The sequence below is a fragment of the Lissotriton helveticus genome, chromosome 6 (genome assembly GCF_964261635.1).
Source record: "Lissotriton helveticus chromosome 6, aLisHel1.1, whole genome shotgun sequence".
NCBI classification, from domain to species: domain Eukaryota; kingdom Metazoa; phylum Chordata; class Amphibia; order Caudata; family Salamandridae; genus Lissotriton; species Lissotriton helveticus.
Window position 1 is genome coordinate 1605603071 of NC_136067.1, and position 17502 is coordinate 1605620572.

Consider the following 17502-nt stretch of genomic DNA (forward strand, 5'->3'; position numbering starts at 1 on the left):
GGAGGGAGCGAGAAGGGATCCAAAGAAGGGTAGTGGTGTGGTGCGTGTGGAGAGGGTTAAAACTACTTAGGGGTATCCACTATTGGGTGATTTATTCTTGTAGGTAGGCTAAAAAACCAAAGGGTTAGTGAGTTACGTTAGGGCTCAATGTGCCAGTGTAACTAATCGCAAGTTCGATAAGTAAGTCCTAGTGATCTGTAGCGTTTCTTCAGGACCTAAAAGGGGGTGAAAGTGCACGTCAGTGCTGAAGGAAGGGTTTTGTGGTGATAACCCTGTCAAATGTGTGAGGTTGCTCGTGGTGGACCCTAGGAAGAAGTACCTAGAGTAGTCAATAGATCTCTATAAGTAGATCTGTCCACGTGATGCCTAAAAGGGGATAAAAAATGGAGGGAAGAAGAGAGAGAACACTCAGGTATCAATAGCCAGTAGGTCTGAAAGTACTCCAGGTATGCTGACCGGAAGGCAGACCTAACAAGGAGGCCAGGTGAAAAACACGATCATGTACTAGTGTAGCAATGGTTACAAATAAATACAAGCAGACAACCATATTACACCAGCGGGCCTGGTTACAACTCGCCAGGTGCATCATTAAAAGTAAAGGCGGAAGATGTCGCATGTGATAGTATATCAGAGATAATGGAGCACATATGATTTAGACAGCCATATTCATGCGGCGGGCCCGGGCATAGAGCATCATATGTGCAGATGGAGTAATGGCAGTCTTGCCCCAAGTACGCCCCACAAGTATGCCAAGCCGTAGTTTGTCAGGCCGTGCCCTTTCGTGTCTGAGGGTGCAAAGAGTCAGGTGGCGCAGAGCTCCCCGCGCACCCCCCGACTACACACAATGGCCTCTCCTACTGTCAGGGAGTGTGGTGCAGAGAAGGAGCGCGTGGGGTTGTACCAGCAATTCCCATGTACACCCCCTCATACTGACCCAGTGGTACGGCCGGCATAGTTTAATTTACATACTAAACCACACCAACATGCACATCACGTGAAGATTGTATCACAGCTTACTCTCTTAATGTATGTTGGAAAGTCTCCAAAGGCTGCGCTTGTTGTGCCCGCATCTTTGTAACTTTGTAACTATAAATTAAATAGACAGTGCAGGCAAAATTGTTAACAGGGACGGCACTAGTCAGGCGGAGTTGCGGGCTTCACTGAAGGGTGGCGGGTATCTCGGGCCATCTACGCCCGTCGGTGGTATTACTCACGGTTTAGATGGGTGCTCACTCCTGTGCACTTACCCTCGCCAGCGGTTGCCTGAAAGTGGAACCGGTGCCTCCTCTTGCCATAAGTAGGAGGTTTCAATCAGCGCGAAGGGAGTCTCCTGCTTCCGGCTGAGTATTGCACCGTCAGCCTTGTGTGCGCAAACACCGAGGAAGTGTCTTAGTGCCGTTAAGAGCATGTGCTGAGGGATAGCTACTGTTTGTTGTGAAAGTATGAGCCACGGTGCTCCAGAGGGAGGTAAAGGTGGAATAAGTTGTAGTGTTGCTTGTGTTAGGTGTGGAGGGTAGCCACGGTGCCCCTGGGGGAGGTGTAAGGTGGCGGTTGATGTAACATGGAGCCACCCAAGAGAGGGTGATACAAGCAGCATATTGCTTGTGATAGAATTGCTGAAGAACATGTCGGCAGGGGTAAAGTGCTGCGTGATGCCACCCAGGGGATGGCGAGAAGAGCAGAGTATTGCCCGTGACTAGACTGCTGAAGAGTAGGCCAGCAGGGGTAGAGTGCTGCGGGGATCTGTTGTCATAAATAAGGAATGATGTACATTTGTGGTCCTGTAAGAGCAGTGCCAAAGTGACAGGCTGCCAATATGTAAGTCAGGCTGATGAATGACAGGCTACCACTATCCCGATGGGGTGTGGGGGAAAGACTGACTCTCTGCGTTGTGCATGGTCATTCCATGTTATCTGAAAAGGAAGAAGACGGTTAGGGGTGGCCAAAGACTATAGTTCCACCCAGGGTATTTCATCATTCAGTCCATGAATATGTGTTTGGCGGCGGAACACCCATCGCTGTTTTTGACAGAGGAGTGCCCGTTGGTCCCTACCGGGTCTAGCATCGAGGACGGTCCAAGCCATCTCTTCACATTTGGGATTAGACTCAAGATAGTGTTTAGTGAGTTTGGTCGCCACCCTTCCATATCTAATGGTGCTCTTGTGCTCGCTGATGCGAGTCTTCACCGGGCTTGATGTCATGCCGACATATCTCAGCCCGCATGGGCATGTGATCAGATATATGCAATTCTTGGTGTTACAATTGGTATGGTTCCATTGTTCCCACATGAAATCGCCAGGATGGAGATTTTTTGTCTGTTTCGTGGTTGGGCAGGCATGACAACTACCACAAGGATAGTGACCCGACACTGGGGGCAGGTTCCAGAGAGTGGTGTCTCGAGTGGTCTTCTCATTGTCACGGGGACCTGTGTGGACCAATTTATCCCGGAGGTTAGCCGTCCTATTGAAAGCAAAGCGTGGTCGTGCTATTTCCAGTGTGTCGCTATTCAGGGTTTTCCAATTCCGTCTAATGATATTTTTCACTTTGTTGGACAGGGGTGTGAAGGTGGTCACACACGTGAGGGCTTGATTGGATTCTCTTTCTCTGGTCTCCAAGAGAGCTTGTCTGTTGTTATTGTTGGCACATTTCCGTGCTCTCTCTACCACCCTGGCTGGATAGTGTCTGTCCAGAAGGTTGTGTTCCAGATTGTCAGCCTCTGCTTCATAATACCTGGTGGTGGAGCAATTGCGTTGTATCCTCAGAAACTGACTAAACTGAAGGTGGCTCCGGAAATCCACACAGACTGTTGAGGTCAGTGTTCTTCTTGTGCAGTGTAGTTTTTAATGACCCTTCTTCAAGGACGATTCTCAAATCCAGAAAAGGGATGCTGGAGTCACTCATGGTACATGTGAACTGAAGATGTTCGTCGAGCCTGCTGATCCACTCCAGCAAGCTGTCACATTTGCCCTTGGGACCCTTCAACAGGATCAGCACGTCATCTATGTATCTTTTCCATGTTATTAGGTTCTCTCTGCATGGGTTATGTTTGAGAAGTTGTTCCTAGCCTCACAGGAGGACATGTACAGCCCAGCCAGGCTCGATGCAAACATGCTACCCATGCTGGTCCCCTGTACCTGGTGATAAATAGATGTTTTATACATGAAAAAGTTGTTTTTGAGGGCTATGGTGTTAAGGTCCAGGATGAAGTCTGCTGGGGTGTCTGATTGTAGATCTGTGTCCTTGAGGAGATGTCCTACCACTTCAATCGTGGCATCCTGGGGAATGTTCGTATAAAGCGTCTCCACATCCAGGGTTAGCAGAAGGTCAATGGGTTCAATGTTATCCTCGTTGATCGCATCTATGAGGTTAAGTACGTTTCGTGTGTCCTTGAGGAATGCTGGGGTGGCCTGTACCAGTGGGGGCAGAAAATGCTTGCTTCATTCACCATGATAAAAATTTGTTTAGAAAGTCGTTCCGTTGGATCATCACTCATTTTCATGTAGTATCTGGTGTTGCTCAGTTGTCTGGTACACTCTGTCTCGGGATGGGATCCTTGAAACAGGGGATATACATTTGCCTCTTTTCCTTCTTTCATCCCTTTTTCTTACCTCTCCGCTACTCCAGTCTTTCTCCTCCCTTCCAATTTGGTTGACATACATGCACCTTTTATCATGGAACAATGTCCTCATTGATCTCACTAGTATTTGAGGAGCACAGACACTGGACCTCAACAAGCTCCTAGTCCCCCCTCCCTTTTTGTTGACTCTGTGAAAAAATATAACCAAATCACCCCCACCCTGATGCACTTCTGGTTCACCTTGCCATCACACACTCTCTTCATAAACAGTGGAATACTCTACAAAGCCATCACGATTTGCACAAATGTCTAGCAGACAAACCACCCAATTCAGGTGGCTATTGACACACATAACACCATTAGACTGGTGATGAAAAAATGCAAACGTGAAAAAACCAGGCAATAGAACTTTTTTATTCATTCAGTGGGGATCTGAGAGAGTATCCCTGTACCCTTTAGGACTGCCAAAATCTGCTCCAATTTAGGAAAGGGCTGAACATTTAAGAAAATTACTCAAGAAGATATTAGTATTTGTTTGGAATGATGAATGACATAATGAATTCAAAGCTTTGAAAGATGACACAGTATCTGCTGAAGTACTTGCACCATTTGATCCTACCAAAGAGTGTGACATTTCAGTGGGTGTGAGTAATGATTTTTTGGGTGCCACACTACTTCATAAGAATCAAAATGCAAACTAATCTATAGTAGGTTTTGCATCCAGGTCTCTGAAAGAAAAGTAAAAAATAATCTCTGTTATAGAGAAAGAACTGTAGGGCCTATTGCTGGACGGTGGAATGATTTAAGTGTTTCATTTGGGGGAAAATGTTTACCTCAAAACTGATCACAAGCCAATGGTAAACATACTAGGTGGTTCAGTGATCAAAGATCACATGCCTAGTTGGCAAGATTGAGTTCTAAATTGTTGCAATATAATTTCAGTATTGAGTATATTCCATGTGGTAAAAACACAAGGGCTGACTATCTGTCACCTTCCCTGGGCCCTAGTAAGCAACAATCTATGAATTGTGAGAAGGAGGGTGAAGAATGTTTCATAGCCACGGTGGATCTGTGCTGGGTTAATGAATTTACTGAAGATGTATAGATAAGTGAATTAATTGTTGGGCAATTTGGAGAACGTCAAAAAGTATGTCAAAGAGAGATGGCCTACGGAAAGAGCGTTACCAATGACCATTCAGTCTTATTGCAAAGTTGCAGATGGATTGTTAGTTGAAAGAAATGGACTGTTGATGTGAGGTGATAAATTAATTTCTCCTAGTTGTTTAAGAGAATAGATCATTTCATATGGACATGAAGGACATTTGGTCAGACCATTACCAAACGGAAAATTAGAAATAGTTATTGATGGCCATGAATAGACACAGAGCCCTTCGCAAAGTCTAAGGAGCCCATTAGGATGGCGGACGGATGGCCCCCGCCCGGCCGGCGGTAGCCACCACCAGCCTGGCGGGGGCGATCTGCCCGACATCCGTACATGATTCACCCCACCACATTAGGATGGCTGGGGGGCCGCGGCGGACGGGAAGACCGTCTGCTGCTTTTCCGCCGGTCGACATGTCGACCGGGTGGAAAATTGGCCCAATATAGTGGAGGTGTCTGTAAAACACCGCCATCCATATTATGATGAGGGCGGAGATGAGCCTTTCCAAGGTGGCGTTGCCGCCATGGAAAGCCATGCGTTTTTCACTGTTGGGGGCCTGTAGTGGGCCCCCAGGATTTTGGGGGCTTGGGGGGTGTGCAAGGGGGGTACATATGGTACTCCCCTGCATTGGCATGGAGGAGATAGCAGGCACTGCACAGTGCCTGTCGCCTTGTGCATGCCAATGTGTGAGCACCGCCCGCCACAACGCAGGGAATGGGGAATGCCACCGCCACGGTGGTGGTTGTATCCTAATTACAGGTGCAGGACGGCCGCACCCCTGGCGGACGGTCCCGCATTCTGTAATGGTGCGGGCAGACTTTGCCCGCCCGCCATTGTAATGGACCCCTAAGATTGCATAATATGTGCCACTAGTAGCAAAAGGATGAAGACTGAGTCTCTGCCTTTGCAACCCTGTGCTCTACCTTAAGGACCATGGGTGAAATTGGCATCAATTCCATTGGTACATTCAACATATTACCACAAAGATGTGTAAGTATGCTGTGGTGGTGGTAGATTACTACAGTAAATGGTGGGAGGTCAATTTTATGAAGAAGCACAACACTGCCATGGTCATAAACATTTTGAAAAAATAATTTTTGAGAGAAGGAATTTCGGAAGAAATTGTATCAGACAATGAAGTCCAATTCGTTTAAAAAGAAATGAGGGATTTTCTGGAAGACAATGCTAATAAAGACAAAATCATTGCATTATATCATCCACATGCAAATGGACTTGTGAAATAAATGAATCATACTTTGATGGAATGCATTCAATGGGCTGTCGAAAACAAATATGATAGGTACATGCCCTAATGTTGCCATTTGAAATCTTCAGTGGATGTGTACCTACGTCAAAATTGTGTCCTGAGTGGTTGAGAAGATTTCAGAGAAAAAGTGACTTTGAGTTTTCTATGGACAAATTCATAAAGCACAGAGTTGAAGGTTCTCAGGAGAAAATTAAAATAGGCTATGCCACTAAATACAATGTCAAAGAGGTCAGGCATGAGATTAAGGGAGGGGAATGGGTGCAAGTGAGAGATGCCATACATGTGCCCAAAGGGAAGCCAAGTTTCAGGTAACCTACGAGAGCGGATGCAGTATCTAAGAATGCTGTCCATATAAAAGAACATGAATGGTGGAAAAAAGTAGAGTGGTGAAGGTCTCGACCTTTAGCAATTCAAGTGACCTGTTATTCAGTCTGGGCATCTTACACCCAAGTAAGACCATTGTGAGGAAAAGATGTGTCCAGCACATGAAAGTAAATGTGTTGTTTCAAAACCTATGAGATACCATGATGTTTAGGTAGTAAACCCTACACCCTCACATTTACTATACCATCACACAGACAATAGAAACCTTTGTGACCCATCAAAGGAGAAAAAACATATTTATCCACCACCTGCTTCAACAATACCCAGTTGAAGCTCAAGAATGAATGATACAAACTGGAGAAAGACTAGCACAGAATACCTAATCGCAAATAGCATTTATACTCAAATACACAAAGTTCACATGGCATGGCCATTCTCTGTTACCTAAATAGTTTAGCTCTTGGTTGCACAGTCGGAGTCACATGTTGAACGGCTGCTGCCACATTCTAGTTATGTTCTTCATTAAACAAGTCCAGAAAGTGGTGGCACCTGTACCTTTTTATAACCCTAGGGCCTCCCCTCACCTCAATTCTATTTCACAAACCCTTATTTGGAAAAGCATCTTTTTCTTCAAAGACAGAGATGAAGAAATGTGCTTTCAACAGACAATTCTCAGATATTCCAAGCCATTAGGAGACCCAGGTCCTGCTACAATTTTCACAGTTAACGGAGAGTACTTTAAGCTTTTAAACCCTCTTGGATCACCCATCTCTTCAAGAATGTCATACTTTAAGCAGCTGGCTCTAACAACTACCACTACATTTTGGCTTCCCATGAAGCTCTAAAATATTAGAAAAGGTACATTACTATTTTCTGTTGTCTTCCACACAGTACACCACCAACTCCTGACAACAAGCAATCTGCCTTTTGTATACAACATGGAGCAGAGACACCTATGGTTAATATCTAGCATGGCCTGCTGCAATCTTGCAAACAGCTGAGCTGGACTCCTGCAGCATGCAAGAGTCATCAAGATCTGTTACCTTCCTCCAACACGATGCACTAACTAAAACCAAAGGCAAATATCTCACACTACTCATTAAAGTATTTTACATGCTTCTATTTTGATAGCATTTAATAGAAAAGGCTCGGAGTTACATTTAGGCTTTGACTGGCAACCTCAAATGTGCCAGCTAAGTAGAAGACATTGCTACTTCTCCCCTGGAGGAGGTCAGCCAGCATAGTTTGAGACCCCCAACTGCCTGGCAGGGATCGCGGTGATGAAAGTGCCTCTTTCAGAGTTCCAGATGCACTTCTGTCACTACTAATGATGAGCAGGCTTCCATGTTTTTTTTTAGCTAACTCAACATTTATTTTACATTTTCAGAAACAAAGGTGCAAAATAGGAGTTTGTTTATGAAATAGAAAGACACAGCGGCTCCAATGTGTAGGGAGATTTCTCCTGTAGGTCTGGGCAATTGATTGATTTTCCTTTCCAGGACACAATAGTTCTAGGCAAGGATAGCCAGTGATGGCCATATAGCCTAAGGAGGGCAGGAAAACTGTTAATGTGACATCAGGACACAAGTTTCTGATAGTAAACTTATTTGAGGCTCCACCATTAGAAACCTACATGTGGCAGGAGAAACATAAGGTTGGAGGACAGGTCATGCACCCCTAGTTGGTAGATGGTCTGTATCTGCTAACCTCTTAATGAAGTCCTCAGCAACCTCCCTCCCACCCTTCTGTCTACTGGATTTTGACATTTGTTGCTTACAGATGCTTTGGTCATACTCCTGAATTGAAAAGATTCTGGTCATAGGGGGAGGCAACAAAATGTCTTTGACTTCTCATGAGCGCAAATGAGAAAAAAGGTACCTCACACATGGTCACACAGTCTCAGACAAGTCAGCCTTCCTAAATCACTAAATTGCTCTGTAGTTGCAATCGCCATAATGACTTGACCCCAAAAACCTGACGTTTGCGAAACATAAAACCTGTCCATAGACTGTTGTGATGTGGTTGTGTACAGGATTATCTCTGTAAACGTGTAATCTTACTTGAGCTATGGTGTGGGGTTTTTTCTGATGGGTGCCTTCATTGCTCAAAAACTTGTGAACTGTCGGTATGTTAGTGTTTTGGCGGAGACTATTACAAAAAGAGCTCGAATTATTCAGATAACAGTTCATTGAGAAAAAATCTAATGTCTCAGAGGAATTGTAAATGCCATATGACAAGAATGTATATCAATGTAAGTCATACGTTGTGCAAAAAGAAAATGTTACATTCTTTAATATCCTTCATCTCTAGAAGGACCAATGCATGTATCAGCTATAACTTGAGAATAGACATTGTCTATGCACACTTGCCTCTGAAACATGAAGGGGCCTATTTTTGTTACTATACGATTGCTATGTAGTCTAATAGCTATTGTGGCAAAATACATAAGAGATGAAGAAGCTGATTTTGAGCAATGGAGAACTATTTTAGCCCCTCTACTACATATTCTGGCTTTCATTGCACAAACAAAACTGTGGGGCGTTGGTTCCCCGTGAATCAAAATGATTTGACAAGCAAATGGGCGATTATCTTACCTCTATTTATATTTCCAAACATTGACATGTTCACAACTAAACTGACCTCATGATAGGGCTTATGCTCATTATCCATATACTCAATTGTTGCACGCAAGTGGCAGTATCTATTTCAGGATGTGCTTCATCTGGGCACAGTAGTGTCCACCTGAACCTTTTTAGGGGACTTTAAGGTACCTCCTCTGGAAACTGTCAAAATGACAGTAAACGCGTCATAGTGATATGTAGGGTTTTGGGTGTTCAACTCTTCTCAGGAGATCTGGTTACACACATTACTGGCATTTTCCATAGGCACGCACTTGAGTCTGCCCTCCTTCCATAAAATGTTGGCACTGTAAATATTGATACATAAAGTGACAATAATTAAGAGCAAAATACGTGCTTCAATTGAAAACCAAAGACATTAAAACTTTAGGCATGCCAGCAAATGGCAGCCATTAGATAGGGCAAAAGGATGTGAATTGGGGGTCGGTAATGCAGTATGCCAGGGTCAAAGATGGTGGTTCACTATACCAGCAGTTACTCATGCCTGGTGCATGTGTTCACGACGTCTCGTGCATCAATACAATTCAGCTGTCCTGTCAATAGTAATGAATCTGCTTTCTTCTTGAGAGCTTTATTACTTCAAACTGACGATGAAACCCCAAAAAAGTTTAAATCACTTATTGGGATGAACTCATGACTTTACTTTTGAATGTTTTCTGGAAATATTTACTATGTTTTAACATTATTGATATTTAAAAAAATAAGTTGGAACTGGTGTCTTAACCAATGAATGGGTCTTAAAACATACCTAGTGGGCGCTATATATATAATCATACACATACATCATTCAGCACACAAGAATCTTAAGCCTTTTATATGGGCACGGCATTTATGCTCCCAGGTAACCCCGGGGGTGGCAACTAATTAAACCAGGAATGGTATTCCATAAATTTGCGCCAAGTTATTCACATTCTCACCGGTCCTTTTTCAGTTCATATTTGTGTACTTAGGAGAACAAGTGCAAAGTGCGACATTTGCTGCACAAACCCTTAATTATTTGCACCCTAATTCTTTGCAACTTATCAAAACGCCATTCATAATTATTACGCGGGACACTCCGTGCATAGTGGGTTTTTTCATTAAAAACAACACCACCATGTTTCCGCTTATGGACATCAGGCTGGCAGGAGAAAGGGCTCACCTGCCAGGTGTCAGTGGCTTAGCAAGCATAGTTATCAAAGCACATCGCTTGGTAGCGACTTAGCTCTCTCCATAAACTGACCAACGATAACAAGCTGGGGAGTGGACTCTCATAGTTTATTACCAGGACTCTCCTGTGATCAGGTATCCCGGTGTCAGTGCTTCCTTTGTGTAACAGTGAGGGCAGGTGCCCAATTTTTTTTTGCTCCGAAGCCCACTATTCAAGAATAACTGCACAGTGGGGGCAGGTGCTCTAATTTCTTCTGCTCCAGGACCCAATTTTCAATGATGTCTGCCGGTCCAGGTAAAGACCTTAGTTCACAGTACGGGCAGTCTCCAAAGCCAATTAAGCACTGCCCAGTGGGGCCAATGCTGTAGGCAGTGCCCCTTTCCTAATGGTGAAGGAGATGGACAGGTGAGGCAGTTGGCAAACTCCCTTTGGGAATGGGCAGGTATGTTTTCCGGTGGAACCGGAGGAAAGGCTGTATATGTATCAAGAAGTATATTCTCCCCTGATGGGGGAAGACATGGCCATGTGGTGTAGTTTTCTCGTGTTTTCTCTAGTGAATATTGTTTTGGAACAGAAGGGTTGCAGGGGAGGGGAACCAGCCGGCTTGTGGTCCTCTACTCTACTGCCATAACCTGTCTTGCATGGACTGGGATGAATCTTGGAGGAGGCTGCCTGTGTTCAGGTACCTAGGAGGGCGGGTGCCTATGCGATGCCCTGGAATTCAAGTACTGCAACCATTTGCTGTAGCGTGTTGTGGCCTGCCGGCACAATGTGCGCAGCAGAGCACTGTAAATGTATCAAGAAGTATGTTTTCTCCTGATGGTGGAAGACATGGCCATGTGGTGTAGTTGTCCCGCATTTTTCTCTAGCGAATATCGTTTAGGTACAGGTGGGTTGCTGGGGAGGGGAACCAGCCTGCTGGTGGTCCTCAACTCTACTGCCCTAATCCGTTTCGTATGGATTGAGATTAATATTGGGGGAGGTTGCCTGTGTTCAGGTACCTCAGAGGGCTGGTGCGTTATGCGGTGCCCTGGATTTCAACTACTGCAACTATTTTGCTGTAGCGCGTGGTGGCCTGCCAATCTGTAATGACAATTTTAATTTCCTAATACCTTTAACATATGAGTCACTAGAGTGTGAGGGCATGTATAATAATATAAACATCCAAGTAGGATACTAGTACTCTTGTAGTGGTTTATGGTGAATTCAGCACTGTCAGCGTTGGGGGGGGAGGGCGAGTGCACCAGGGACCTTCTCACCCTGTGGCAGAGCATTGACAGTTAACAACAAAGGGGGATGCACAACAAGGGAGGTGCAGCCATTCGATGGACCCCAGGAGGGGGTAGATGCCACGTGTGGACTGGGTAGGCGGGGAATAGGGACTGACCTACTATTAGTCCTGGTCCCTACTGCCCTTACCCACAATGTATGGACTGAGTAGAATCTTGGGGAGGTTGCCTGTGTTCAGGTACCCCAGTGGGCCGGTGCGGTATGCGGTGCCCAGGATGTCAAGTAATGCAAATGTTGGCTGTAGCGCATTGGGGACTGCCGGCGCAATGTGCACAGCAGAGTGAAATTTGGTGGGACGAGATGACCAAGTTCAAATGTATTGCCAAGTTCTAGTGTACGGCCGAGTTACAAGTAAAAAAGGTATTAAAGTCAAAATGTAATGTCGTATCTAATTTTCTTGCTGCCATTGACATGTTGATGCAGAATAAAAAGTAATGCTGTGAATAATTGTTATATATCCAAGAAAGTTACTTTTCTCTGGTAATGGTCTGTGCCGAATTTCTTGGATTGAAGTGAATAAAAGGCTATGCCGTGACAACATACCCTGATTCTGAGAGTTCTTGGGTGTAGTGGGGCATCAAGGTGATGGAAGTTGGGGAGGAGGGAATGTCCCGTTGTGCGCTTACTATGAGCAGCGACCCCCATGCCTAGGGGAGGGGCACCCTTAGTGGCGCCATGGGACTGAGACTCATCCGAGGGCCCGGAAAAGCAAGTGGGCCAGATATGGATGGTCTGGCTGGGTTGATGACATCAGGGGGTGGCGCAGAGAAATGAAACTTAAAAAACGAAACTTAAAAGATATTTAAGTCTGTGGCCGGGGAGTTTCATTCTCTTTGTCCCCTCGGACCACAGCAGGGCTGCAGGAGCGTCGTCGACCACCCACCCACCCGGCAGAAGAGCAAGGTTTCGTAGAGACGGAGCAATGCGAGTTAACATCAAAGGGGCATGCACAACAAGGGAGGTGCAGCCATTCGATGGACCCCAGGAGGGGGTTGATTCCACGTGTGCACTGGGTAGGCGGGGAGGAGGGACTTACCTGCTGGTAGTCCTGGTCTCTACTGCCCTAACCCACAATGTATGGACTGAGTAGAATCTTGGGGAGGTTGCCTGTGTTCAGGTACCCCGGTGGGCCAGTGCGGTATGCGGTGCCCAGGATGTCAAGGAATGCAACTGTTGGCTGTAGCGCATTGGGGCCTGCCGGCGCAACGTGCACAGCAGAGTGAAATTTGGTGGCCCGAGACGGCCAAGTTCAAATGTACGGCCAAGTTCTAGTGTCCGGCCGAGTTATAAGTATAAAAGGTATAAAAGTCCAAATGTAATGGTGTATCTAATTTTCTTGCTGCCATTGACATGTTGATGCAAAATGAAAAGTGATGCTGTTAATAATTGTTATATATCAAGGAAAGTTACTTTTCTCTGGTAGTGGTCTGTGCCGAATTATTTGGATTGATGTGAATAAAAGGCTACACCATGACAACATACCCTGATTCTGAGAGTTCTTGGGCGTAGCAGGGTGGCAAGGTGATGGAAGTTGGGGAGGTAGGAATGTCCCGTTGTGCGGTTACTAATGTATTGCAAATCAAACAATGAGGTGGAGCATATTAATGAACCTAGTACTTTCTGGATGGGAATCCTCACAAAGGACACATGCTTTTGAATTATTGGCCACAGAGGAAATCTTGTCACTGGTGGTGGGACAATTATAAACACGAGACCACATTTGCTATTGTATCTACTTTATGTACGAGCAAATATGTTACCCCAATTTTGTGTAGGAACCAACTTTCCCACATTTTAGGATTTGTGGGTAAAAAAACTGTTAGTCTAGATTTCTAAAGGCCGGTAATGACAACTCTGTTTCATCCATCCCCAGACCATGAAGGCATTGCTGAAAGAACCTTTCTTTTTTCATGGTTTAAGGCTTACTACTCTCACTTTTCAAAAAGTATCTAACAAGCAATGGCAATGCCAATCGGTATCACTTTTGGGTCCTATTGACTTTGCCAAAAGTTTCTTGCCATGCTGTACAGCATCCCCGAAGCTGTGCAGCATGGCCAAAAAACAGCCATGATCCAAGTAGTATTTGAGAAGCAAGCAGTGGAAGCATCTGCACCATCTTAATAATTCAATGCCCAGGGTTGCAGAAAAAGGGTGCAAATGGTCTTTTTTGCCCACAGGGCACTATTTGTAATATGGCCCAAGGAAACTATGCTTCCTCCTCCACATGGGCAATGAATATGTAGCATCTGGTGTATTTCCGTTTTTGCTATATAGAACTAACGTTGACTGATTTCCACCCTAATTACAACTGTAGATGTATATTTTCAGTTATACCTGTCCCCGCCCCCTCATGTAAGGTGATGGCAAAACATCTTTGACTACTTGGAATAAATATCCGCTAAAAGTTAGTGCATTGCATCTAAGTATAGATTTACACACAAGAGTAACTTTAAATCCACATGTGTGGAAACCTACGCATGTAGACTTTCGTTTGTGAATTGGACCCAATATTTTAGCAAGTTAATTGTACATGTATTTTATGACAATAACAGTCTGCCTGAGACATTTCCAGAAAATAGTAGTGATATTGTATTACTTTCTTGCCTCACATGCATTTCCAGAAATATTTGTAATGCTGTAAAGCAGGAAAAATGTCTGGTAATCCAGTTAACAAAAATGTTTCCCATATATAGTGTTAAAGATATGTTCCAAATCAGGTGGTTTTGCTGTTTGAGAAGATCACACTTTGGAACCGATTAGATAATATACTCACATAGATGTGCAGCTAAACAATGCTGGGAAGCTTTTCACAACTTTGTAGCAGTTGATTATAGTACTGAATTTGCAGATGCTATTTTGTACCTGTACATGTTGCATACTGAAAGCCACACACAATTTTTTATTTGCGTAGCAATGTTTGCAATTTTTATGCATTAATCACTCAAAGCTTATGCTTTTTTAGTATGCACAAAGATGTGCTTAGGAATCCAAAGCTAATTTTAGGTCTGGTATTATTACCAATACTTTATTACATGGATTTGCCTTGGCTACGTCCAGACGAGTAAATGTCTCTCAATGCATGTTGTTGGCTGATTGGTGTATCATTCTACCGCCCACAGAATGATTGCCTTGTGATGCATAAAGGTCTATTTAACATTTAAGAATACAATGATACATTACAAATTCCACGTGTTATTTCATCAATACATTGTATGCGCGCATCAGGTGTTTTTAATGTTTTCTTAAAACTCAAAGTGGAAGCTAGACCCAATGGCTTTGCCAAGGCGTGTTTCATAATTTTCAACGTATAAACTATACCTGTTCTTAACTCTATGCTAAGCTACATGTATCCACTATTCCAAGATGGATGCGTTGCGTTGCTCTAAAACTTTGGTACAACATCCGCCTTGGCCATTGCGGCCTGGCTATTGGTCGCTGACATTCGATGTTGCATGCATTTGCCACCGGAGCGGTGATTCACAACACAGCGACATGTAAATGATGGGCACTGATTATTTTATTTACTTCTTCTTTTCCATCCATTGCAATGGAGGCAATTCGAAAGTAAATCATATGGGCAATAAAATAATAAAAAACATACGAGGAAGCAGATAACTGACTCGAATCACTCATCCGGTACAAATTCACAAAAATGTTGTCAAGCGTATGTGTTTCCTTATTTGTACTTTTATCTTGTACTTAGGGTACGTGTTTGCTGAGAACTCATGTGATGTGTGCTGTTTCCCCCTTTATAGTAATCTCTAGGCATGATTTAGGGTCCAGTATTGAATGGGAAACAAGGACACCGTGGCAGATTTATGTAAATAACTGATTAAAGTGTTTGCTTAAAGCGAACAAGTGTCAATCTTACTATACTCACTTGTGAAAACAAATATTGTAAAAAAGTACAGATGTGAGAGCTCTATCTACGCAGGCTTTGTGCCCGTCGACTAAACGGGAATTCATTCATTTATTGCAATTGTGTTAATGTTCTTCTTGCACCGTGTCTCTCATGTAAACTTTCCTTATTTTGTTCTTCCGCTTTTGTGTGGCGCACTAGGTAAAAAGCAATAGAATGGTCCACTGTTGAAACACCTCCGTAACGAAACTTACCATGCAAAGTACATGGAGGGAGCGCCCCTCGCTCTGGACCCAGTCAGCAGCTTCCAGGCCAGGGACTCCCGCCCGTGCAAAGTGTCGAACCATGACCCTTTCAGAACAACTGGATGAAACGTATCCTTTAGTAAATACACATAAGGCCAGCATACAGCTCAGCAAGCTAAACGTTTCCCTCTGAAATTTGATGTGTGAGGTGCAGAGTGGCACAGCTATCAATAGTGCAGCAGGGGCTAACAGTACCACCAACTATGCCCTCATGCCCAAAACTGGGGATGGGGGCATTTACCTTTCTAGCATTTGAACCCGAGCTAACGAGTACGGACCTCGGCAAGGCTGACTCATCCTTCCGTGGTCACAACCTGGGGCAGATTTACAAGCCCCTTGCAACACTTTTACGCCGCTGTTGCGTTACTTTTGTGACGCAGCGGCGGCGTAAACAATGTGCCACCATGCAACATAATTACAATGTGAAGCATCTAGTTAGATGCATCACGTTGTAAAGCCCGGCGCTACATTATTCCTGCATCAGGTATAATGTATGCAAGGTGGGTGTTCCGGCGCAAGGAAGCCCCGTAAAAGTGACGCAGTGAAATCTACAAGATTTCACTGAGTCATTTTACATCCCCGCTGAGTCAAATCTTTACGCCTGCTTGAAGCAGGCGTAAAGAGTGGCGCAGCATATTAGGTTTGAGGGCACCCCTGAGCAGTGCCCAAGTTGCGTTGCGCTTGCAACACAACTCCAGCAGTGCGTCACTCTTACGCCGACAAATGCGTCACGCATCTGCCTACCCTTGCGCCATGGTGCGCCGCATTGTAAATGTGGCGCATCCATGGTGGCGCAAGGTTTTTTTTGAGTCACGCAAAATAACTTGTGCATCCCTTCTAATATAAGCAGGGATGTGCCAGTTATTGAAAATCTGCCCCCCTGAGTGCCAATAAACCCAGAAACCCAGGGGTAACATAGCAGCAAACGTTGCATTTGGGAGCCACTTACTCTGCCTCATCCCAGGCCCTATGTATCTTTCACAGATTCTGAAAACAAAGCAGACGCTGAGAGATTTTTTCCACCAGTGCCAGTGTTTGTACAGATGATTATTTTTCGAACCATTCTGAAGCACTTGTAAATATGTAATGTGCAGGTGCAGTGTAATATGTTAAATGATACCCGGAAGGGGTACCTTTCATTCCGTTAGTGTATATTCGCGGATACTATGGGGGATGGAGATGAGCAGTCGTGCTGTCCTCGCACCTGTACAGTTGGCAAGATGCTGCCATCATCAGGCTCGTGACAGCCCGAGGGCGCATATTAACATGCACAATATGGCTTCGTTTAATGGTTCTTATTCCCAGAAACAAGGCGCATACATCCAAACCATGCAGCATATAAATAGGTATTAATTTATATCTGCTTTTGGTAAATACTGAAAAGTCACTGAATAGTTCATACCGACATTGTGTTCTGTATCGACCTATGTCTACCCCTGACATAGTATGACCATTGCCGTCCCAAAAAGAACATGTTATAAATGTTTAATAATTCTGCATTTTTCTTCAGTAGGTTCATTTCTTTCACATTTGTATTTCTGAAAACCATACTACGACGTACATGGAAGTCACTTTAATCATAATAGTAAAAACATTAATGAACAGATCTATAGGAGTTCTGTATCTAAAATGGCCACTTACTACTCTTGATCCATTTCGTTCAGTACAAAAGGAGAACTGACGATGGTATAAATTATTATCCATTTTTATGCAGATGCTGCTGTCAGTAGCGACCAGGAGCTGACATCGGTGAGCACGGTTTTTATTGTGAACGGTTGTTTGTTCCAAAGTTTCAGTGAGTGTGGATGGATGCCTTTACTACCTGCCTTGTTACTTCCCAGACTCAATAAAGGAAAGCCGCTCTCCTGAAAAATTGTGCTTTTATCAGATATGGCAATATACTGCAGCAGTATTCAGGCACCACATACT